This window comes from Neovison vison, chromosome 6 (assembly GCF_020171115.1).
Source record: "Neovison vison isolate M4711 chromosome 6, ASM_NN_V1, whole genome shotgun sequence".
NCBI classification, from domain to species: domain Eukaryota; kingdom Metazoa; phylum Chordata; class Mammalia; order Carnivora; family Mustelidae; genus Neogale; species Neogale vison.
Genome location: NC_058096.1, coordinates 61,389,212 through 61,409,942, shown reverse-complemented (window position 1 = coordinate 61,409,942; position 20,731 = coordinate 61,389,212). Strand labels below are relative to the sequence as shown.

The 20,731-nt window shown below is 35.0% G+C and overlaps 1 protein-coding gene across 5 annotated transcripts in view; it reads left to right on the top strand.

The window, feature by feature from the left end:
• ZBTB20 (zinc finger and BTB domain containing 20) overlaps positions 1-20,731 on the top strand; it is a 782,602-nt gene that overhangs the window by 337,295 nt on the left and 424,576 nt on the right. The window lies entirely within an intron of this gene.

Here is a 20,731-nt window from a genome sequence, read left to right as displayed (position 1 = left end):
TTGGGCCACTGCCTTCGGCTCGGGTCATGATCTCAGGGTCCTGGGATCGAGTCCCGCATCGGGCTCTCTGCTCAGCAGGGAGCCTGCTTCCCTCACTCTCTCTCTGCCTGCCTCTCCATCTACTTGTGATTTCTCTCTGTCAAATAAATAAATAAAATCTTTAAAAAAAATGGTTAAAATGGTAAATTTTATGTTATATATGTTACCACTAAATAAAATAAAAGGAATAAAAACAAACAAACAAAGGAATGTACATTTTAAAACTTTCATGATATTTCAGTAAAAATGGATTGTAGTTACCGGATTCAGAGACACAATTGAAATGAGTAGTCCGGGGCACCTGGGTGGCTCAGTCAGTTAAGCGTCTGCCTTGAGCTCAGGACAGGATTGAGCCCCACTTTGGCTCCCTGCTCAGCTGGGGGTCTGCTTCTCTTTTTGACTCTCCCCCTTCTCATGCTCACTCTCTCCCTCTTTCTCTCAACTAAATAAATAAAACATTTTTAAAAATGAGTAGTCTATTCACAGATTCATTAGGGTTTATGAAATATAATACTTTATTAGTTTAAGTAATAGTGTTTACTTTGCTATTGAGGGCTGTCATATGTATGATATTCAAGTGCTGATAGTATCCTTGATTCATAAGCAGTAATGACTAATAAACTACAGAGACTAAATTCTAAATAAATAGGATTATTATTAAATGCTTATAGCTATACTGGAATTCCCATTTTTGTTAACTGATGGGAGAGGGAGAGCTGCAGGTTTCTTTTTCACTAGCAATACTATCTCTTACCAAATTATTTTCTTGGTAGGACAAGCCATGGCTTTGTATAAGTCTATATTTTTTAAATATTCCTTATTTTCCAGTAATCCAGTATGTAAACCAGTTGCTTCCTTTTGTTTTCTCCTGAAAATGTTGAACATTTTTGTTAATTTTTACAAATTTCTTGCTTTACAATTCTATGAATTTTATTACATGTATAAATTTACATGTGTAAATGTTATAGCTGTCACCACTGTCAGGATATAGAGCTGTTGCATTACTCCAAAGAACTTCTTTATGCTTGTTATCTCTCCCCCAACCACCAACTCCTGCAACCAATGATCCCTTTTTTATCCACTATAGTTTTGTGTTTCTGAGAACTGTCATTCACATGAATGGAGTCATATAGCATGTAACCTTTTGAGACTGGATTCTTTCACTCAGCATACTGCATTTAAGATTCATCCATATTGTTGCATGTATTAATGATTTGTTTCTTTTTATTGATGAGTAGCATTCCCTTATATGGTTGTACCAGACTGCTTATCCATTCACCCACTGAAAAACATTTAGTTGTTTGGTTTTCTTTTTTTTTTTTTTTTCATTGGAGGGCAATTATTATAGAATTGCTATAAACATTTGTGTACAGGATGTTATGCAAACATGAATTTTCACTCTCTAAGGTAAATACCCAGGAGTCAGTTTGTTAGTTCAGATGATATATGTATATTTTGTAGGAAACTGCCAGACTGTTTTACTAAGTGGCTATATCGTTTTATATTCCCATCAGAAATGGATAAGAGTTCCAGTTGCTCCACAACCTTGACAACACTTGGTATTATCAGCATTTTTATTATCTTAGTCATTTTATTATCTTAGTCATTGTAATAGATGTGGAGTGGAAATACTTTTTTATTTTGACTACATATTTTAAAGCTATAGATGATAATGTGATTCCAGAGCCACAATCCTTCCTGACTCCTATTTTTAGAGATATTCTATTCCTGTGTACTTTTTTCTCACAGGAAAGTGAGGTGTATTATTTTTAGATTTCTGATACTGTTACTTTTCCCCTACTCTTCTCAGAATTGCTATTTTTCCCTATGATAGTGCATTCATTTAATTTTTCAGAAATTTTTTTCTTGAAGATCTAAAAAAATTGTCTCTTTACATCTAAATTCTAACATAGCTTAAAATAGTGTATGTACCCACATAAATGCTAACTATAAGGTATCAGAAAATTACTATACTCATTCAGTACATTTTTTTTAAATGTTTGCTATATCTTGGCCAGTTAGGTGAATAATATGTGATACAACAGGAAAGGGCAATCTGGGGGGGAAAAAAGCAAATTACAGTTCTGTTTGTACTTCTGATGTTGAGGCAAATTATATTTGAGAATGTGGTTCCTAAAATAAAATTCTTCGAGATCAGCATATCAGGTGTTGAATGGGTCTTAGTCTCTACTTTAAAATAACATTTTGGAAAAATGAAAACATATTTATGTTAAAGAGCACACATTTGCTTTTAGAGAGAAGAGCCCTGTTCTGGGAATTAGAAGACCTGCATCATATCTCCAGTTCTGCCACTTTGTGGTTTAGTTGCTGGGGCAAGGTATTTCCCCTCTCCAAATTATCTCCTTGTCCATAAAATTCTCTCCAGGTTAAAAATTAAAAACTAGCATTGTGTCTTTCCAGGACTTACATCTAGCTACCAGTGATGACAAGAAAAGCAACATTTTTATTGTTCTTAACAAATATTTACTTTATAACATCATGTAGCATAATTAACTAATTTGCTTCTTATTTCTTGCTGGAGGACATTGCCTGTACCCTGATAGAGAGACCTATTCTCATCTTATTCAACCTGTCAGAAGCATTTCAAAATGATCTAATACTTTCGTGTGCAGGTTGTGTGTGTGTGTGTGTGTGTGTGTAATAATATCTACCCTTGGCTTCTATGTCTTCACACTCTCTGATTTCCCTCCTACCTTACTGATTTGTCAATTTCTTGTGTTAGATCTCCTCTTCTCTATTATACACCCAGATGAACTCATCCAGTTTAGTAGCTTTAAATACTCTTTATGTGGTGATGATACCGGATATTTATCTTAGATCTGACCTTAACCTATCACCTGGGCTCCAGATATAAAAGCAACTTACTGCCTTTTACTTACTATCTTCAATTTGATGGCCCACCATATATCTTAAATTTAGTAAGAGATCTTGAGTTAGTAAAAGATCTTAATTTTTCTCCCCACCTCTGGTGAGCATCACCATTCTGCTGGAAGAAGCCTGCTCCAGTTATGCTATATCTCTTTTTTTTTCCTTATTTTCCTTATTTCTTTATTTTTCCTTATTTTTATTTGGCAATACAGTTTCTTCAAAAACGTAGTTGGTCTGGTCCTTTGTTTCAGGTAACTTCTGTATGTGAGTAATCACAACAGAAACTCTCAAGAAAGCATAGTTTTTAAGCCTGAAAGCTCTGTGTTTATTTTTTAAACAGACCCTGTGTTCTCCCCATCCCCACCTTCTTCAATTTAATAGTGACCATCTGGGGGCCATTGGAAACAACAGGCAGAATGAGAAAGCATGTTCTGAATCTTCTCTTGCTCTAAGCAACTTCCTATTGTCTATCTGACAGATAATACTTGAAGGGATATTCTTTTTCCTGCTAAGGCTTCCGTTTTGTTTTAGATTTCAATACAGAAGAAGTTGGATCTGTGTTAAGCCTTTTTCATGTTAGCCCTTTGCAAAGGGTGATCTTTATTTTCTAGTCCCAGGCTCACCAGATATTATTTAATATATCTCCTCCAGCTAGAGGGGTCTCTTTCTTCTTTTTCCTTCCTAGAAGTGATCAATTCTGAGTGAAGAAAATGGACCAATCTTTTACTCAGAAATCTTCAGACTCCTCATTCTTGTAGAGGAGCAATCCAAGTCCAAAGTGTGACAATTAAGGTCCTTCAGAATTCAACTAGTAGAATTTCTATATGTAATAAACTTCACATACTGAAATGTCTTAATGCACTTAAAGGGCATGTCATACTGCCTAGAATGTTAGGTATATTATTTTATTAACAAAATTGCTTGGTGTTTTAAATGTTTAAAGGATCCACTGTCAAAAAAAAGTTTCTCAAAGGAATATGTCTTAAGGCCCAGAAACCCATTTGTAATAATCTTTCCTTAAGAAATACTTGCACATACATAACAGTTTTCATTGCAGCTTTATTCATAATAGCAAACATTTCAAAGCATACTTGATTTCTGTCAAAAGATAAATACAGAAAACATTGTTATATTAAACTATATCAAACTATTATAAAGCATAAAATAGATCCAATATACTGCTCTAAAGAGATTTGCATAATGTATTTTAAGTTTAAATAGGAAGTTGCAGGTTAATATAGGTAATTTTCTTATCTTAGCCTTGATGCAGAGTGAAATACAACTGTCTGAAAGATACAGGAAGAACTTACTCCAAACTGGTTATCTTAAGTGGTGACTGAGAAGGATTGAAGGTACAGAGTGAGATTCTTATGCTTCTTGTTAAAATTTATTTTTAAGTGGTGGAATTGTTCATAATTTTTTTAAACTTTATCTTTTGTATGTTTATGGGAGGAGGGATCGTTTTCACTAATTTCAAATAAAAGGTTTTTTTTAAGATTTTATTTATTTATTCGACAGAGAGATATCACAAATAGGCAGAGAGGCAGGCAGAGAGAGAGAGGAGGAAGCAGGCTCCCTGCTGAGCAGAGAACCCGATGCGGGACTCGATCCCAGGACCCTGAGATCATGACCTGAGCCGAAGGCAGCGGCTTAACCCACTGAGCCACCCATGCACCCAAAAGTTTTTTATATTAAAAAAGCCCCTCTCAAAATTAAAAATGTTACCTTGGAAGAGCCATTAGGAAGTATATACAAAATAGCATTAATTGATTTGTTGATTCATTAGGAAAATAAACTGTAGTATTTAGGGAACATACAAAATAGAATTTAAAGTAAATGAAGCTTTTGAACACTTAGCAGCTTTGGCAGGACCAACCTTATTTAGGACCGTCAAAAAATTTGCATAATAGCACCATTTTTTAGATTTTTAACTCAGTCAGGAACCAAACACCAGAAACTTACTTCAACTATAAGTTTGTAGTAAGTTTTCCACAATTGTTAATTTTCTGTTATTTTGATTATTACAGAAGTGCTCAGTTACGCCTTCAATGATTAACAAATTATGTGACATTTGACCTCAAGTATTGTAAATAGACTTTTTAATTTTTTTAAAAGATTTTATTTATTTATTTGAGATAGAGAGAGAGAGCAGGAACAGGGAGGCAGAGGGAGAGGGAAAATCAGGCTCCCCACTGAACAGGGAGCCTGACCTGGGGCTCCATTCCAGAACCCTGGGATCATGACCTGAGCCAAAGGCAGAAGCTTAATAGACTGAGCCACCCAAGTGCCTCCTTTTTAATTTTTTTAAATATGCAGTTGAGACTAAATGAACGCGTGAAAATAAGTTCTTGATATTTTAAGGGCAAGAAATTTACTTCTTTTGGTTTGTGTTGAAAAGATTCTGTGTATGCTGGAGGCCATCTGTTTTTACTACCTTCTATGAAAACTGACAAGGAGCCTAGAAGCTTCTTGGGAAGTTCATGTGACTAGCCTAAGGAGTTTCAATAATAATAGTAATAGCAATACCAAAACAACAACATAATAATAAAACAATATAACAACCACAGTTCACAAATCCAACACCAATTCATTTGAAGTATGAATTTAGATTATTAGCTTAAGATACCAAATATTAGTATAGAAACACAGAATTAAAACATATGGAGATTCCCTGCAGTAGAGAAACTATCTGTATGTTGTATTTACTCTTTTCTTATTTCTCTGTAAGGCTAAGCTGAATTTCTCTCTGCCTCTAACATACCACTCAAAAGCCTTTTCAACAGAAAACGTATTTTTCTGTAATGACAGGGGCTGTGAAAATGCAGTGAAATCTAAATTATCCTGGTAAGATTAAGACAACAATAATCTGTAAGACAGTTACAAGTATTGATGCTACAGTTGCATTCATCTATCCAATTAATTACCAGAACATATAAAGTATAGATAGGATTTATAGATTTCACTTTTTATCAGAAATGTACTGAAGGCACTGAAAGTCAAAATTATTATGCCTTTAAAGTAAGACAGAAATATAAAATCTTGAACTTGGAAGAGTTTGGAGAAATACAGTACAGTGACTTTGTTTTCTAGACTAGGAGTTGGTAAGCTGTGGCCAATGAGCCAAATCCAGTTTGTTGCTTGTTTGTGTATGGCCTATGAGGTAGGAATGGTTTTTACAAATGAACATTTGCAAGTGATCTTCTGCTAGGGACACTGTTTTTGAACCCTGATTACGCAAAATGATATCCTTTGGAAAAGAATCCTATTATCACTAGTAGACCTGAATGGAAAAAAATATGTATGTACTTTATTATTATATTTTAAATTTTGTTAAAATAACAATTTGATTTTTAAATGAAATAATTTTATTTTAAAAATATAATGTGATTTGCTTTCCTACTTGTTATATAAGTACCAATATAATAGAACATTCCTAATTTTGCCTCTTGACCCACAGAGTCTAAAATATTTATGCTCTGGCTCTTTATTGAAAACATGCATCCACCCCTATTGTAGATGAAGGACCTAAAGCCCTGAGAAGTTCAATAATGTTCCCAAAGTATTGATTAGACCCCTTTCAACTCTTTGGGTCTGAGTATTCTAATATTGTAAGGATTCTGGAATGTCTGCTTTGTTTCCTAATTCCACTTTATAACTAGCCTGTTGATCATCAACAAATTGCTTAACTTCTCTTTGCCTCAGTTTCCTTATCTGTAATATAGTGTTGTTGTGATCATGAAATGAGATGATATATGTGAAATGATTGCAGTAGTGCCTTACATGGTTATTGCTCAATAATTGTTATTGTGACAATCAGTGTCAATGTATTTAATTAGTAGGTGATCCTTAAAGGAAGGGACTAATACACATCTGATCCTATCTTTCATTTTCTTATAAGAGAGTAAGCATATTCCATCTTCCATCTGGGGAAGAATTGGCATTTATTCACATTCTCATTCTTGCAGCATGATTTGTTCGTCCTTTACAATAGCTCCACAAGTTAATCCAAAAAATTATGAACTTCTAAAATGCAAACATGAATACATAATTTATAGGATTGATCGGAAAATTTAAATACAGAGCAGTTAAATGACAGCCACACAGCACATCAACCCTGAGCCCAACAAATGTGAGAGAGACTTTTTTGCTCCCTCATCCCATGAGATCCTATGGACATTTTCACCATATTTAAGACCACTTGAACTGGTCACATTTCTTTCAATGATGGGGCAGAGGGCCGGCTGTTGTTGCTCTTCCCTTTTTAAAAAATAATCATATTTAATTATATTCTGTGCAATGGTGAAGTGTTGTACTTCTATTCATTATTTTCTATGCTATTCACATAAAACATTATTTGCCCAGCTTATTGACACTTTTCATCTAGTGCTTAGACTACAAAGCCATGATGCTGAACTAGATGAAATCCAGAGAGATAAATGCCCTACATATTCAATCATTTAGTATTTTACCCTTAGTCCCCAAACCCATGGCAGGTCTAGTTAAGCATACTTTTTCATGAAAAAAAAAAAAAAGGCATTTTTGTTCCTCTCTAAGGTTGAAATGAAAAAGGACCACATGTTGTCTGCTTTAATAAATCTTGAGTTTTGATTTTTAATACAGACCCATGGTATGGCTGATAATTTGAGGGGAAATTTTTGTTAAAAGGTATAGGTTATAACTTGGATTTGAAGAAGAATCACAAACAAAGAGACCAACTCACATCTTTGATAAGGTTTTTGTAGTAAGAATTAGTATTGCCTATAATTGCTTCCTCTGACTCCTGTGTTGTGTTTGTTCAATTTAATAGTCCAAACAAGATGTTACTTTTCTTAGGCCTATAGATATAATCTCACAAAAGAGAGCGTATTTTTTTCTGTTTCATACATTGTGACCATCATTTTCTTGAGGTTTGCTGTCATTTGTAATGAAAGATGTACCTTAAGGGAAAAATAAACACCAAGGTAGGGAAAATGCTGCCATGCTTAGTCTTGAAGAGATGTATTTTTGCTTGATGTATCCATAATTAGATAGGTGTTCAAAGTACGAGATTTTGAATAGCAAACAGTGTTTAAGACCCACATATGGCAGTCTACTCTGTAGATAAGCAACACCAAATCAGATGAAATCCAAGGTCAATAAAAACCACTAGCACTTTATATTTGCCCAAATAAAGTTCTGCCATATTTCTGGAATGAGTTAAAATCTAAATAGTTTACAGTATGTTTTCCTGTAATATCCAATTCTTTGCCTAATATCGACTGTATCATATCATAATTATTAATTTATTGTCTGAATGTACTGCTTGGGCAGAGAGCCTATTCTGTCTTAACCACCATGATATCCAGTGTACTCAGCATAGTTCAAAATTTGATATGCAGTAGGTCCTCATATTAGGTTGAAAGAATGAATGGATGTATTCATTAATGGATGAATTTTCTAAGGGGCATTATTATTATTTCATTTACTGGGCTGATTGCCATTACAGAGACATATATATCAACTAATAGCCAGCTTTCCATATACATTGATACTTTGAGTTTGGAATGCTTTTAATGGTTGTATCATTCATTTGCAGATACTTTCACATGTATCTGCGCCTCATTCAGTTTCCAGAGTAAGGGCGTAATGTTCTATTTTCACAAGTTTAGATTAATTATTATGATAATATTGAGCTCAAATATAGCCCCCATACTAAAATTATCTTGATTCTTCTAGCTATAGATAGTTACTTATTCTTTGATCTACCACAACACATTATCTAGGACTCTTCTACTGAATTTATTTTCAGACATTTGCCATGGCTTGACAGTCAAATTGTATGTGTACTGCAAGTTGCTCCTATGTATGCAAGTTCCTATGCCTTGTAAGGTGCTACATAGTAGATTCTCAAATATTTGTGAAATTTTTAAAGAAGAAAGTTATCATTAAAAAATCTTACAAAACTTATAGAAGTTTAAACTTCATATGTATTTTATGCTTACTGAGAGCATTTGTCTCTAGCACAGAGGTCAGGAATCCATAATGGCCAGTCACTTCTACCTCAACCCTTCCTCCATTGAGTAGGAGTATCTGTGAGAGCCTTAGCTCTCCTGTTATAGTATTAACTAGTTAAGTTATTCATTCAGTGGATATTTTACTAAGCAACTATTGAACAAAATTAAATGGAACAATTTTTGTCCTCAAGTAGATCACTATATAATCGAAGATAAAAATGTAAACAGATAATTACATAGTAGAGGTTAATTGCTTTGAGACATGCATAAGATACTATGAGGCATATAAGTGGGGCATTGGCTTATCAGAGAGTCAGCACCTTCAGTTTTTTCTGAGTGTGTTCTCTGATGTTCCCACAACATCAGAAGATATATGCAGCCTGCTAAGCTGCCCCTGCTCCCTCATTTTCTCCTTTGCCGTTTAAGAATCACCTCTCAGTTACTTAAAGCCAGAACCAAATGCAGCCTTTTAGCTTATTCCTTTCAAAAGGATGATAAAGGATGATAATCCCTGTCTCAAACACATCTAAGCAAACTAAACTGAGGCTTTCCTCATACTATTTCATTATTCAATCTGAGATAAAATATTGGCATAAATTAAGTAAGGCAACACACTGAAACACAGAATACTTAACAAGTCTCATTAATGAGAATACCCTTACCCCCTGAAAATGTTAAACAGCCTTGTATACATAGTAGTAAGAGATATTTATTGAGTAATTAGTATGTGCCAGTTCCTGTTCATGTGTATGTAAAGATCTATGATTCCAATCTCACTACAGCTCTTTTATTTTTTTTTATTTTTTTTTAAAGATTTTATTTATTTATTTGACAGAGAGAAATCACAAGTAGACAGAGAGGCAGGCAGAGAGAGAGAGGGAAGCAGGCTCCCTGCTGAGCAGAGAGCCTGATGCGGGACTCGATCCCAGGACTCTGAGATCATGACCCGAGCCGAAGGCAGCGGCTTAACCCACTGAGCCACCCAGGCGCCCCACTACAGCTCTTTTAAATAGTTGCTCTTGTTATCCAGATTTTACTGGTGAGAAAACTGAGGCACAGAGGAATAAACTTGCTCCTTGCTCAAGGCCAAGTAGGTGAGAAAGTCAAAATTCAGTCCCAGGAAGTCTGATTCCAGACTTTGCACTTTAAACAAGTTTACATACTCCTCAGTAGCAAGTTTCCAAATTAAAATTTATCTTTGTACAACACGAAAAAGTATTCACATTTCTCTGTTTTTATGGGATAATCTTTTTTTTAAAATAGATTTTGAACATGGTCATTGTGTTTCCTTTCAATTTACATGCACTGGGGAAGGAAGTTGTGATATATAATACAAAGGAGTCAAGGGTTATCGTGTTACAAATATAGAACATGCTTATTTTTGAGGAGTCATGTAATTCTGAGAGGTATACCTGTCTAAACTATTTATATGTTAATAATCTAAGCAATTCTTTCTTTTTTTTTAATGGATGCTACCCTCTTTGTAATATATAAGCTAGTCTCCGACAAAGACCAGGATGCATATTAGAGAATGAATCTCTGCTTATTGCCCTACTCCATGAAAAAGCCCTTCTCCTTTCTTTTTCCTCTCCTTCATTAACCTTCTCCTATTAAGCCTTTTTCTGCTTTTCTCTTCAAGTAACAGCCATTTTTTTCTCACTACAAATCTTCAAATAGGCTTTATTAAAACACATATTGTTTCTTCATCTGTAAAACGAGGCATTGGATTAGGTAATCTTGAAGTTCCCTATGGGAAGACTAATCTACCTATATACTTGATGGAGATCCAATTTTATTAAAAAAAATACAGTAATCTATAACCAAGATGCATCATGACAGTCATTAATATAGGACATTTTTATCCAGAATTTAAAGTCTGATTTTCTTCATTATGGATTTTTTGAATTCACTGAAGAGCTTCAAAGAAAAACATATTACCTTTACTTTTTTTTTATGTATATAATTTGCCTATGTACAAAGGAGCTGTATAAATCTACCCAATTTGAAGATCTAAGTGCATAATCAAGGGGTGTTTATTGGAAAATTTATACTAAGTAACTGATAACCTGGGATTTTGATTAATTCAGGTCCTGGGAACATGATGACTAAAATACTAGAGATGAGTCCTTGTCCTTTTAAAAACTACTCAAGTGCATCTTATATCTTCCTAACTGTCCTTGACTCTTGATTTTTAAAGCCCCATTCATCTCAACCATTTCCCCACCATAGCAAACTATCATACTAAACTCATCCTCCTGTATTTGTTATGGCACAGTATATTTGTTATGGAGCGGTACAGATTATTAGTTTTCAGGATTATAAAAAATGCTAAGAGAGTTAAGGTACTTTTGTATTAGGATTTTTAAAAATCCTTACATATTTGATCTCTTCAGCACTCAGTGTTTTATTACAAAGTTCGCAAAGCTAAATGGGCCAATCCCATCTGATCCTGGCCACCGGTACACCTGTGCCTTGAGTTATATGTCAAGTAGTTACTTAAGAACATACTAGGAGCTATAGAGCTAAGGGGAGCTAGTTAAAATTTAAAAAAATATATAAATATATATAATTTAATATATATTTTATAATATATATGTATATGGATGCTCTTTGGGATCTTATAGAAACAGGTGGGGTGCTGATAAATGAGAATGTTAATAATTGCCTTCTGGTTTTTTGGAGGGTTAATAAGTGAGTAAATAGTAATTGTGGTTATATGGTCCTGTGAAAACCTGCACCATGCTCACAACAAAGATATGCATTCTGTTCTTCCAAAGATAAGGTGAACATAGTGTTAAAGCAAACAAAACAATGAAGCGTGGTAATATGAAGGTGGAATTTATATTGATTGCACTTCATTCCAGATCGCAAAACTCTGAAGTCCTGAGACCTTGAACTGCCTCCGGTCAGGACACAGCTAGTAATGGTAGCAAATGAAAAAGAGCAATGCACTGAGATTCTCATTAATGATGCTTTCCCACATGTATGTGCATGGGATAACTACTGTTTTTTTTTTTTTTTTAGCCTCCTGATAGTTTGGATGCCTTGGGATGTATTTCTTCAGTGCAATAATAGTATTAATCATCAGATTATCATTTGCTTATTTTGTTAAAAATTAGAGTTCTTTCTGTTTTTAAACCCACTGTCCAATGAATGCACTGTGGTGACTATATGAAAGTAGCAAGAAGTAAGTGCCAATCTTTTACATATTCAGTCTTTGGAGTTTTATCCTCAAAAGGGGAACTCAGTCTCTACTTGATTTTTAAAGGGATTAGAGAACAGAGTCAGCATTTTTCTTAATTTTTAATTCTTTAATTCTTAAATTCTTACATTTTAATTCTTTACTTAATTTTCTCAGTTCTTCTCATTTGCTGATTGATCTAGAATCTCTTCAGGCCCTCCAGAACTTTATTTCTTCATCTGTATAAGTGGTCTACAGACATCATGATGATTATGAAGATTAATGATTTGGTTGTTGAAAAGCCCAATAGCTGAAAGAATCATGGGAACTGAAGAGTCTTCTTTGTCCTTTTTAATGATGCAGCTTCTATGGATTTTTTTCTGATGATCTAGAAAAAGTGATAAACTGGGTGATTTCATCATACAATAATTTTGGTTTGGGTAACTTTTTGAGATTTAAGTTACTGTTTTAGTACATCTACTTAAAAAAATTCTTGGGTTTAGGCACCAAATGATCTTTTGGGTTAATCTTTAAAAATCTATTGTCTTTTAAATAACTGAAGGAAAGTTACCTCAAGTGCTGACAGAGGATCTTCACTTTTATAGCATAGTATATATGTGTCAAATATACTATATTCATGCCAAAGCAGGGGTCACTAAATTCACCATACTGGCCATTTGGGAGGAAAATGACTGGTAATACATTATATATAAACATTTATTTTAAAGGGAAAAATATGATAGACTTTTCCTTCTTCATAAAATATGCATTTCATATTAGGAAAGTGGAGCATTTACTTTCACAATCCATAAAATGCTCCGATGTACTCTTTTTGCTCTATTTATTTTCACTTATGACTTGCTGTAGATCAAGAGTTCTCTTAAGAACCCAAACATCCCTATAAAAAATTTTTACTTAAAGTCTTGGGACCCTATTTTCCACACCTCCTTGAACCCAAGACTTCGGTGATTTCAGTAATGTGCTCAACAGTGGGGTCTTGAAGTTACCCTCTGCATTAGTTTCTCCATGCTGCTTGAACAAATTGCTGCAACGTTGGTGACTTTAAAACATCAGAAATTTATTCTCTCAAATTCTGGAGACCAGAAGTCCAAAATTAGTATTACTGGGCTGAAATCAAGATATATTTCTTCTGAGGACTGTGGGGGGAAATGCACATCTTTGCCTTTTCCAGCTTCTGATGACTGTACTTTTTCTTGGCTTATGGCTGCATCATTTCAGTCTCTGCCTCCATGCTCACACAGAGTAGTTGTTCTCCTGGGTCTGTGTGTGAAATCTCCCTCTTATAAGGTTACCTGTGATTACATTAATTTCCCCAGCTCCAAATTCTTAACTTCATTACATCTGTAAAGTCCTTTTTTTCTGTATAAGATAACAGTCACGGGTTTTAGGGGTGAGGATGTGGATACCATTGTGGGGAGGGGGTATTATTCAGTCCATTACATCGTCCTTACCTAGGTACCTACTTTCCATTTCCTCGCTTTCTCCCTTCTCATGTATACTAACATCCTTAGCTAGGCCAAGAAAATACAAGAGATGTCCAAAGACTTTACTTTCCTGGCCACTCTTTATACTTTATACTTCAGATGGAACGATTGGACAAGTAATACAAGAGATCCAAGTAATAGTACTTCATAGGATTGAGTAAGACTAGGTCCATGAGCAGTGGTCTGCAGATTTGTTTATTTTCTTTGGCATGGTTCACATAATTTCCATCTTAATTCTAAGGACACTTGCCTAAAGAGGCCCAGTCTACCTTCCTCAGTGTTAACCTTCCTCCATCATTGTGCCTAAGGCAAGGACATCCCAACAGCTTAATCAAATGTCAATTCCCTGTCACACTCCATTCAGGAAAACTGTATGCTATAGCAGTGGGTCTTGAGTGTTTATTCTTATGCTACATAATGAAGAGGGACATTGCAGAAAGGTGGCTGTGGGGAAAACATCTGGAAGAAATAAATTTCCTAGGATCAAAGGGCTCCGTGTGCAGCCCAGAGGGTCCTCCGGGTGCTCCTCAGAGCAAACAAACAATTCTCTTGATGAGTCACTGCAATTTTTTTCTGCCAAAACCCCACATGTGTTGCAAGATCTCAAGGAAAAGGGGTGGAATAAGGAGAGAGAAGGAAAATTAGAGAAGGCAATGCAAGTGATTTTAAAAAGAGTCTAACCATATGAATAAAAGAAATCCTCAACATTGTATCACTTCTGTTGCTGCAGAGTAAAATGAGGTATAACAAAATAGTTTTTAAAACACCCACCAAAAACCAGCAGGGCAAAGAAAGGATGTTGGGGAAGAATACAACACTCTGAAACAAGATGTTTTTTTGCTCTAATACATGAAAACTGGCAGAGGAAGGTGAAGCCCAGGACTATGTCCCAAACCCTAGCCAGTGGCATTTTACTGAGAAAAAAAAAAAGTTACTTATGAATCAGTACAGCCATGCTTTGTTCTGCATGAGTGTTTTAATAGAGCGAGTGTAATATAAGGATCAGGTGGGCTCGTGGGAATGGAACAAAAGGTTTTGTAAAATTAAAGCAAAATAATTATAGCTCTAGGTGCAAAGCGAGCATACTCCAGCAGTTGATAGCAAGGACCTGCTCAGAATGGAGAAGGGAGGGGGCATGCTGGAAGTTTTTTCTTTTTTTTTTTTTTATTCACTAACAAAGGCTTTTAATAGGTAACAGTTGTAAAGCATCTTTGAAAGTAATTAATGCACCCACACAAAAATTTATTAAAATGAAAATTTAAGGAATTGTCTAAAGTGAATTAATTAACAAAAAAAGAACATCATGCCTTTCTTATTTTTTAAAGAAGGAGAGAAGGTTAAGCAAAGCAGATTTTTGTGAGATTGGATTTTTAAATGTTCCTGGTTTATTTAGTATCTGAATAGCCCTAAAAAAAGAGAGTTGGCGGGATTTATTATCCATCGCCTTTAGAAATACTAAATTGGGACAGACATAAAATGGGGATTAATTTGCTGTGTGTGAGCCTCAAAGTCCCTCAAAATTATGATATTTCCTTATAAAATGACCAAAGTTTTAAATAAGTTTTTGGAGGCATGTAGGAAGCAGAATGTAGGGTTCACAAGAGGAGGGAGGTGTTTTGTTTTGTTTTTTTGTTTTGTTTTTTTCCTTCCAGTGGCCTTCTCCATCCTGCATTGCTCTTAACCACGCCAGGATGACTGTGCTCCCTGTTGTGGCCTCGTGGAATACAAAAGGAAAGCTGCACAGTGTGTCGTTAGTAATTTTTAGTGTATTTTCTGTCTCTGCAGAAAAAAACAATTAACTGCATTTATCCTGTTTCTACAAGTATTTTTAATCATTATATTTGTTTTTCCTCCTATTTTCTTTTGTATCATTTCATACTGTGATATAATTATAAAGTAGGATATGTACAACCTGCTGAGAATTTACCCTTTACCATGAGAATCATTTCTAGCTGATTACAAAAGTATCCATTTTCAGCTTCTTGTTGTTACACCTCAAAGAGTTTTAGGTTGTGAACTTGAGTAAATCTTTGAAAGTCAGGTTCTAAACCTTCCATGCTAAAAAAGTCACTGGAAATTATTGCCTTTCTTCCAATATTGTTATGTTCTGTTGAGGCCCCAATCTGGCTTTAGGAAAAAAATGTGAATAAGAAAGAAAGATAATTTGGGAAGGTACTTTGAAAAGTAGCTCTGGTGATGCCACATAAATGACAGAATTACAGTTTTGAAAATGATTTCCTTTATATGGATGTTTATAAGACAACTCACGTAGCACACCCTAGTATACATATGGTCTATGAATTTTGTACGTGGTTGCTTGGATTTTCTTTACCTTCTTTTCATTGTCTTTTAAATGAACATTTTCATCATGTCTTTATAAACCTTTGACTATTCTAAGATTCTGATTTTCATTTTTCAAGACAGTAGATTTAGTTGGTATGAGTAATGTAGCATTATCAGGGTAGTGCTCTTGCCTGTGAGAAAAGGGGCATATTTGTGAAGCTTCTTGGTGAGGACAGTTGGCACTAAGTAGATATCCACTCCTCATGATCTTTGTCCTTCAGTACTGTGTTATTTCATTTTCTCTAAGGATGTGACTATAAAGAAGAAAATCAAGACAAGAATTCATTCATAGTATACCAAGAACCTATGGTGTTCATAATAGTGGTTCCCGTTCCAACTCTTTACCATATAATTTTAAACTATTGTATCTTTTTGGTCATCAAATTGGAATGGTTATATTTCTTTTCTATTGCTGCTATGACAAATGACCACAACTTTATCAGCTTATAATGCCACAGATTTATTATTTCGCTGTTCTGCAAACCAGAAGTTTGGGTTGGTACAACAGAATCTTCTGCTCCAGATTTCATGAGATGAAAATTAAGGTGTGAGATATCTGGCTTCTTAACTAGAAGCTCTGGGAAGAATCTGCTTCCAAGCTCATTCACTTCCTTGTGGTAGTAGGACTATGATCCCCATCTCTTCATGGCTGTCAATAGAAGGACATCCTTCATTTCTTGCACACAGGCCCCTGCATCTCAGTGCCTTGAATCACACTTGCAATCTCTCTGACTTTCCCTTTACTACATCCTATCCACCACCCTGACAAATTCCAGCCAGAAAGTGTCCTCTGCTTTTAAGGTAATTAGATTGGACCCCTCTGGATAACCGAGGATATTTTCCCTATTTTAAGGTCCATGATCTTAATTACATCTGCAATGTCCCCTTTTCCATGTAGTGTAACATTTTGCCATGTACTAGAGGTTCCGGGTATTAGAGAGTGGACAGTTTTGGGGTGCAGTTATTGCCTACCACAGATGAATTATAGAAGAATGGGTCACCTCTATTACATATTTCTAGAGTACACTGAGTATTCTTTTTTTTTTCTCTTGAAGTAGAGGAAAAGACTCAGTATGAACACTTACAAAATATGTTAGTACATTTTCTCCTAAACATTGATCCTTATACATATCATGGGACTTGGTAATAGTGTTTTTTTCTTTCACCTGATAAATAGAACAACTAGGGCACAGGAAACCAAGCTGACCATTAGGAACTGAGCTAAAGTAGAGGTTTTCTAGCTTGTGGTACAGATTTTATTCATCAGCACCCTTTTATTCTCCACCAAGCATGCTAGAACCATAGTTGTAGCCCAACTGGAAAAGGGAAGTAAGCCAAGATTGAGTGAACCAGAAATGGGATTACTGAAATATTAGTAGAGATGATTTACATGGAGGGCTGAGATAATGCAGTTATAATTTGCCAGGAAATAGGGAAATCTCAAGTCTCTTGCTGATATTTAAGATAGTGTGCTCTAATAAGTGCAGGCATGGCACAAGTCAGAGTGAAATTAAATAGATGGTAGCACTTCAATTCCAGGATTGGCAAATTCAAGGACATAGTAAAATAAGGGCCTCCGTTTACAGCTGTAATGAAAGCGGGAGGTTCTAGAACCCCAGGGAAAAGAGAACATAAATAAATCTTTTGATAAGTTTGAAGGAAGGACTAAAAGGATCAAAAGGAAACAAGGTCAAAGGGAAATAAGGGAGAGTAACTGGGGACAAGCTTCATCTACACTTCATATTTTGGGGGATGCCCGAGTGGCTCAGTTGGTTAAGTGTCCAACTCTTGATTTCAGCTCAGGTTGTGAGAGCAAGCTCCATGTCCTCCATGCTGAGCATGGAGCCTGCTTAAGATTTCCACTGGCTCTTCCTCTGCCATCCCCACCCCACTCAGGCATATGCGTGCTCATGCACACACATACACACACACACATACAAAAAGGAAGGAAGAAAGGAGGGCAGGCAGGCAGGCGGGCTGGCTGGCTTCACAATTTTTCTTCAGGAGGGTTCTGATATCTGGGATGTAAGACAGATTTGTAAATTATTTGTCAACATGTGCCACTACTGAATGCAAGATTAATAATAAAGTGCAAGTTTAACTTCACAATATTGTTTTCTAATAAGATGACTAAGTACAACATTAGTTCCCACACACACATGCCTGGACACACACATATACATGTATCCACCATAGAGAGTTTACGTAATGTATTCAGTATACATTTAAATATATCTATGTGCACCTCTAAAATAGCTAACATACTTTCTGTCTCACTCTGTAGCATCTGCCACATCCTGGTGTGGGAAACAAATGGCGTGGATATGAACTCATTTGAGGGTATATAGTATTTTCCTCATTTTCAGGGCAAGACAACGTAGGTGCCTAATAAGTTAGTTATGTGTAATGGACATATTTTGCGTGAAGTATAGGGTAGTAGAAAAATCAAAATACTGGGATTCTAGTCTTAGTTTTGCCACATGTTACATATGTGATACTAAACATGTCATTTAATCATTTCTAGCCTCTATTTTATCACATAAAATCAAGATATCACTCCTATTTACTTTCTAGTGTTGATACCCAAATAAGATGAGCTAAAGATACCTAAGGCATTTAAAGATTATGAAATACTATGAAAATTATTGTGTTTTAAACAAATATCAACAATTCTCATTATTACAGTTATGGCATGGTCTTTGTCTTCAAATATGTACAGTCTAATTAATATGTTGAAATTAGTTTATTATTCCTTTTTTGCATTTTCATTGCTGAATCTTCATGTCATTTCTTGTGTGTCTGGTGAGTTGCTATTCACAATATTAAGTAGTCCTGGTTTTCAATGCTATTGTATATGTGAGAGCTAATGTTCAAAATCAGGACAGTATTACATGTCAGTGCATTACCAAAGGCAATTAACAGGGAGAAATGTAAAATTAATGATTAAAAACATGCAGAATCACTATAATATTATATATTCTGCTCTATGCTTTTATTTTTGTTAAATAGTTCATTAGTCAAGTCATAATTTTCTGTGCTCTAAGTTCCAAAAATAATGAAGACAATCAGAAGCTTAAGAGGACTTAGGAATGAAAAGTTGGCACCTTTTTTATGGGTGTGTTGGTTGGTTGGTTTTACTTCCCATTTCTCCATGTCCCTATCCTCACATACGTATTTCAGCTTGGTCCTGATTCTAGAACCAGTGGTTCTTTACATAGAACTAATGGATGGTTAGAGCGCAAGAATCAGTTCAGAGTTTATATGCAAATATACTTTATATGTATGTAATGAATATGTGTATGTATACTTTATATGCATTTATAAATGTGCCCTTTCTTTCTCCCTTGGAGAGGTTCATAACTTTTTTATTCTCAAAGGAGCATGTGAACTTAAAAACACTTGGACCCACTGCATTACAGATTTTATACCCAATTGAACATTAATTCTTTCCTCCCTTCTTTCCTTCCTTTCTTCCTTCCTTCCTCCCTTCCTTCCTTCTTTCCTTCCTTCCTTCCCTCCCTTTTCTCTTTTCAATTACTCCTATTCAGAGGAGAAAGATTAAGTAAGCATTATTTTGAGTAAAGGCAAAACCCATTTTTTTAATGCTGTAACATTATCTCTTTGCTCATCCACTTCTCATTTATTTTCTTGTTGATGTGATTTTACTACCATCTCAGTTTGGAGAGCATTCTTCCCTACCCACCAGAAGTAGTGATGCTCTGCAGAAGGCATTTCTATAGCAGAAAAAATTTAGAAATCAGTAGAAAGAAAAGGTAATACCCACATAAAGAAATATCCCTCACCTCCTTTTCAACATTTTTGCTCCCTATTTGAACATCATTATCTAAGCTAAAATTTCCCCCAATGGAAAAAATAAAACAAATAATTAAATTGATTTGTGAATTGTTTAACATAGAAAATAGATTAAATTAAACTGTAATTCTTCTATTTAATGATATAATTGAGTTATTTTTGAGATGTGGACAGGGCCAGCTCCAACTTCTATGAAGAATAGAAAAAGATTACAGCTTTGATCATCCTGAGCAACAACTTCCTATTACCATAAAGAGTGAATAGCTCTCTTCACTTTTTCATTTCATCCAAGAACATCTCTGTACCATCATTAGTGTTTTTTTTAGAGAGAGTGAGTTTGGGAAAGAAAGAAAAAGATGATTGTTATTATTGATTTCTGTTGGCAGTTGAAAATGTGGCTGTGGAGAGTTTTCCCTACACCCTGTTCTTGTAGGATTTGAATTTCCAGTTGGATTGACTTGGCTGTCAAAAAGTCAAGTTGATTTTTCTTTCCCCAGATTAAGTTGATAATTGGCAGAGTAAAATGTTAGGAATGATTAGGAGAGGTAAGATTCTAAAGCCATTTAACACAACAAACAAACTTTATGGGACTGTGTTGTCCTTGTCCATTTTTTATTTTAATTTTTTGTAACTTCTCCAGGGAACACATTGTATAAAGTTATACTTTCCTGTTTCATGAAGTATTTCTTCCTTGACCTACCTACCATAACTGCTTAGTTTACACTTAAAGAGAAAAAAAAGTTTCCATTCCACAATTGGATCCTTTTGAAGAAAAATCAAGGTACAGTCTTTCTTTTTCACACAAAAGCATTCAGAGCACTAGTTTTAAAGAAAGCTTAATTCTTGGGCTCAATGTTTTTGACTGTCTTCCTGCTCTTTGTTACCACCTCCAGGGCTTTTTATCATTTTCTGTGCCCATTTCAGATTGTTTTACTCTCAATATCAGTTAGCCTTCTTTCATATCTCCT